Genomic DNA, 6,386 nt, shown 5'->3' on the forward strand with positions numbered 1-6,386 from the left:
AGCCCTGTCTGCATTAATATCAAATTTTATGTGACAAAAAAACTGTATGCCCATATAAGTCATGATGTGTCTATATATGGTCATGATGTGCCTATATATGGTCATGATGTGTCTATATATGGTCATGATGTGATGTAATCATAACCATATTTAGGCATACCACATGTTTTTGTCAAATAAAATTTGGTAAATTCATGACATGACAAATAATTTTATTTTAAACAATTAAATGGTTGACACAAATAGCTTCTTGGTTTAACAAGGTTTAATCTTCATTTTAGGTTGAACCTCCGTCAAATGAGTTATTTATATTCACAGAATTCTCGCTTGCTTTACCTCAAACAAAACAAAATGTGTAATGTGCAGGTCAGAGAATTGAGTAATTTTTGTTTAAATTGAATGGGGAAATTGGATTTTTATCTGGCGTCTCCCAAGCAACTTGTTATATACGTATGCATTGTGAATATTGTCCAGGAAAGATGATGCAGTCGCTGTCGCCACATTTTATTAAGATAATTTGGCAGCCTGGCATTACACCGTGCTACTTAATTTGTGGTGATGCATGAAATCAGTGAAAACACATTTTGATAATTTATAGTGAAAAATAGTGTTAAATACATCCTATTTGAAGAAAGGCAAACACTGTGACAAGATTATTGAAATTAAAAAATGAGTGTTATTTCCATTTTTTTTAGCATAAATTTGTTTACCGGTGGTGGATCCAGGTGTTTAGGAATAGATGGGACCGAGGGAAGGAATTTGACAAATGGAGGGTCTATACCACCTCAACCCCACCATGGTTGGGCCTGAAGTAAGAAAATTTACAGTTATGGCACCTCTAGATGGCCAGAAATGGCACTCTCAGACTTAAAATTTTGATGTAATTTTCTTTTTTTCTCCAATTTTTTAAATAAAATAAATAGGGTTGCCCGGGCCGGCTGGGCCCTCCTTGAATCCGCCACTGTTTACAGCAATACAACTCTATGTATCAGTGCCATCAGTGTTTTCTGTGAGTTTTCCACGGCCTGATCATGACTACTTGGATATATATCTCAGCTAAAAACAATCAGTATTTTTTGGTTTAAAGCAAGTTTTATGTCAATTTGTTGGTATAAAAAAATTGGTTTTCTATCATATAATGATTGTATAATATTTTCAATCTCCAATCTCCTAAAATTTTAAATATTTTGGTAGCTAAAGATTGTTTGTAAGGATGTCAAGGCATGCCACAAATTAGGTTAGTAATATAGGGAGTTGTGGGAGGTTCATAATTTGGAGATGTTACTTTGTATTTCACGGAACCTTGACAGCCAGTTGTCAAACATGTTTACCATGTTTTTGACTCCATTATCACATTAAGTCCTAAGGTTGTGTACCGTATATAAGTAAAACAGACTATAGTCAAACTTGTTATCAACACTTCGTATTGGTCGGAGGATATTGTAGTAATTAATAGTCAAATTTAATAATTACATTGTGGATTTTAGATAGCTTAGCTGGTTTATCTACTGGCCCATCGGAAGCAGTGCTCAAATAAGCCTCTGAGGCTAAAAATAATAAGCTTTATTTTAAAATGGCAAACATGTTTTAAATAAGTTTGTTGTTGTTTGAAAGCACCAAAGAATTAACAAGTTCAAATGTGCATTAAAGCATGAAAAATATCACACCAGTAGTTGAAATTTTTATTTTATCTTAATATTTGTTTTGCCCTGTAGGATATAGTAATATATAACACATCTCTATTAAAGCAAATATTGCCTACTAAAGCAATATATATATATATATATATATATATATATATAAATTTAATGGAAAATGGGATAAACCCATAAAAACAACGAGCAGCCACATAAATGCAAATAATGATAATATAAAGTTTAAACGGAACAGTAGAGAAAATCCGATCAAGAATGACAAAACAAACTAAATATCCACTGGAAAAAAAAAAAATATATATATATATATATATATATATATATATAAATTTAATGGAAAATGGGATAAACCCATAAAAACGAAGACCAAACGTTATGACCAGCTTGAGCAGGGCCTAGGCTAGCCCGACGTTCAACTGCAGCATCGCTAATGAACCGTCAATGCCAAACCAAGACAGTATATAGATACGGCCCAGGTGTGGATGCAAAAATATAATATATATATATATATATAATATATTATATATATAATATATTATATAGCGTAACAGAAATGAAACTCAAATACGTAAGATGTTGACTTTAAAACACTAACATTTATTGGGCGAATATTTCGGCTATTCCTGTAGTAGTCTTTGTCAATTCGTAGTTGAAATGCAGAGTAAATTCGGTAGTTGAAAGGCAGTGGTACCGCTGCCTTTCAACTACCGAATTTACTCTGCACATGCTCAGTCTCACAATTAATCAATCTGTGATAATCTTTAGTCATTAGACTATTTTATCTGAAGAGTGCTGCACCATGTATGTGTAGCACGAAACTAATTAGTAATAAATATGTCTAATCAAAGCTACTGTTGAACCTCTCACCTTTTATTCTGCAAAATTGTTTAAATCAGAAATTATCCTGTAACTGCACTGATAACAAATACATCCTTGTCTACAATTTAATATGTTATGCTTCACTGAACCTTGAGAGTCATACACTAGCATGTAAGTCAAACATTATTACATTAAGCTGTTGGTTGAATTAAATTTATTATCATGTATTTTATTTCACTTAAGGTGGCAATGATTCGTTATTTTCAGTCATAGAGTGTTATATAGATTAATACCACATGTATATTTATTTTAAATGGGTCCCGTTGGCATCTTTGTATGTTTCTTGTTATAGAACATGACGTATGTATGTCTTCTTGCATTGTCCATAATTTTCTGTACCATTGACATGTTTGCAAACTTTGAGGTGAGTTTTTTTTCACTAGGTGGTGCTATAATTTCCAATTAACATTTCCCAAATATATCCCTTGGCAGGGGCTCACAAGGCAAGCAGAGGCTCTGGGAATGCTCTGGAAATTATCTCATTGAACTTTTACACAGATAGATCATTTGTCCTACCAGGTACCAAGTTAGCTCCAAGAGTATATAACATTGTAGATTTAAAATGCCATCCACATGGCAGGGGCTGTCAAGACAAGCAGAGGCTCTGGGAATGCTCTGGAAATTATCTCATTGAACCTTACACAGATCAATTATATATACTACCAGGTATCAAGTTAGCTCCAAGAGTAATATTGTAGACTTAAAATGCCATCCACATGGCAGGGGATGTCAAGACAACCAGAGGCTCTGGGAATGCTCTGGAAATTACCTCATTGAACCTTTACACAGATCAATTATATATCCTACCAGGTATCAAGTTGCTCCAAGAGTAACACTGTCTGTGTTTGGACGTAAACTCAAATACACGTGTAATCTAATAATAGCCTTGAGGCTAATTCCGACGGTCGTTCGGACAAGTAGAATAAGAACCGGTTAAACCAGTAAACTTCTCATATGTCTTCCTTCATCCAAGGTCAGACACAAGTTTTTTAGCAATATTTTTGTTGTTACTGTTTAAAACTATACATAATCTAGCCTTTGTAACTTCATTTGGAGATTCAAGTGATTTCTTCACGGTGATAACATTAGGCACATGTCCACCGCTTGACGACGCGATGTTCCAGATTCCTCATATTTAGCCTAAAATAGGTAAAATTTTAAGAAAATGGTCCAGATTTTTCATATTTTTGCATAAAATGAGTCAACTTTTAAGAAAATGGGTCCACATTATTTGAATTTACGCGTAAAGTGGGTCCACCTTGATATTGATCCGCACTGTTTGAAAGTCTTGGCTACGGCATTGCTCTCAAGACAACCAGAGGCTCTGGGAAATTTGGGTATCCCAATACTTTAGGGCCAAAATAAATTGAACATATATCAAATGATCTTTAATTGGAAGGAACCTATATAAACTTTGGTCATAATTGAACCTATGTATCTGCTGCAAAAAATGTTCATTATTAGATTTAACCATGTACAAGGTGCGAGCATTAACACTCTCCAGAGAATTTCAGTCCGGCTGTTTGAACCTTTACTTGATTAATTATATATCCTACCAGGTATCACCTTAACTCAAGAGTAACAATGTAGATTCAAAATGCTATCTACATGGCAGGGGCTCTCAAGACAACAAGATGCGATTGCCATAAGCAGTCTTTAGGCATTCTTAACGCTAAGCCGGCTTTAATCATGACATCACTACTGGCCTATGGTTACAGACCATTGCTATACCATGGTCTAACCAGTTAGCCATCTTAAATTTTAAAGCCTAGTAAGAGGAGGCTTAAAACGAACTTAAATCATTTATATCATGGCGTTACAGGTATTAGACCTAGGCCTAGATCGTCAAAGACATAAGAATCGAACGACGAATATTCCACAAGCTTCTCGGTAAAAACTGGTCTACGTTTATTTACGTTCATTTTGATAAATATGCATGTTTTGAGTAAGCGTAACCACGCCCTTAATTTTATGTTACCAGGGAGTACTTGTTTGCGTTTCAATACTCAAAGCGGTCTAAGAGAAGACCATTTTATAGCAATGGTCTTAGCAGTGTGACTTTAGTAAGACCGCCTGTGATAAAGCCTACTTTATGCGAGGAGTTAAGACTACCTGTTAAGACCGCGTTATAGCAATCCTCCCATGAAGCTCTGGGAATGCTCTGGAAATTAGCTTATCTCTTGAGACTTATAAGTGATTGAAAATCTTCAAACAAGTTTTTGCTAAAAACAGTTAGGGTATCTTGATATTTTAGGGCCAAAATAAATTGAATATATATGAAAATATTATAAAACAATACATTTTTTTAATTATTTTTTTTTGTTATTCATTTGGCACAGTCACAGGCCGGGAGTCACAAAAGCGGGGATCTCCTCTGTCGTCAAACTGGCATTGAGCACTAAATTAGGATAATAATAATAATAGGCCTACTATTATCTGTACAACAAACAGATATTTCATCCCATTTGTATCACTATCCATTAGAATTCTTAATCTAAATAATATCAAATAAATTGTAGGGCCTAATTATAATTATATTGTTCCTAATTACATTGTTCGTTGTTTTGTATTAATCTTGAACTGTTTTGCAATGTGATGTACCAACTGGTTATGCAAAAGGACACAAATAAAAAAATCTTAAATCTTAGTTTTTTGATTCACAAGCCTTTGCCAAAAGTCTATGATGGCTTCACCAAGGAGAAGTCTTTATTTTCACTTTGTTAAAATAAAATATCATAAAACAATCAATTTGCAAATAAAAGGAAAATGACCGGGAATCAACTTGAGGTTAAGGTAGCAGGAAACGATGGGAAGCTTAAGCATGGATCTTTCTTTGCAAATGGATAAAAAAATGAATCATAAAAAAAATAATATCATAAAATTGTGCAACAGTTAAACAATCACAGCTCCTAAGCCTACTCCTTGATTATGATTTTTTCCTTTAGTTTTTTTTTTTCGGATTACAGTATATCTGGAAATCCCCTTGGAATCAAAAGATTTGTGTCTGTGTTACTTTGACAAAGGTCACAGTACTTCTGAATTAGGGTTATCTTTCAATTTTTTCCCCATCAACTATTACCTCAATACCACCAGAAAACCTTTAGAAGTGAGAAACAGCAGGGATAGTAGCAGCGATTGAGGTATTTCCTCGACTAACAGTATCAGTGCGTCTGGTATGCCATCCGGCTCATGGAAGCACGTGCGCTGATATCGGCTTGCTGTATTTTCTGTGGTTAAGGTCGAGGCCAAAACCAAAAGGTATTGCGCAATGCCCTGCTTTTCCTAGGTGCCTACATGTCTGGTAGCATAAAACTTCATGTTACATTTATAACATATAATATGTTTTTATAACAAATGGTCAGAATGCAAAATGATAACGTCAATCAGCCATTAAAGAAGTTCCTTAATCTGACAAATTTGTGCAGCTGGTTGGCTGATGTACCTAGTAAAAAATGTTGTTATTTAATAACTCATCGATTTCATAAATTATCATTTCATTTTATATCCTGCTTTTATTGTCGGTAAACTATTTGAAAGTTTTCCTTCAAACCAAAAAGACAAGTCTTATACTTTTGCATCACTGAGTGTTTATAATAGAATACATTAGATGGTTAGAATGCAATGTTGCAAGTGTAAACAAAACAATAAAAAGTAAGTACCACCTCCATGCAGAAATAGAACCACTTGTAAATAAGTGCTCTCCTGAGGCGTTCCTACAAAGATAATTATTTTCACAGGTCTTACGACCCATACAGTATCTCAAGAGAGAGACTCATTTTCGTAATTCAGGACACTGTCTACTGGGAATGCCAAGTATCATGAAATTCAGGCCGGAATCAAGAGGGAGACAAG

Source organism: Anneissia japonica, unplaced genomic scaffold (genome assembly GCF_011630105.1).
Source record: "Anneissia japonica isolate Jap-2015-1 unplaced genomic scaffold, ASM1163010v1 scaffold287727_len1644234_cov201, whole genome shotgun sequence".
NCBI classification, from domain to species: Eukaryota; Metazoa; Echinodermata; class Crinoidea; order Comatulida; family Comatulidae; genus Anneissia; species Anneissia japonica.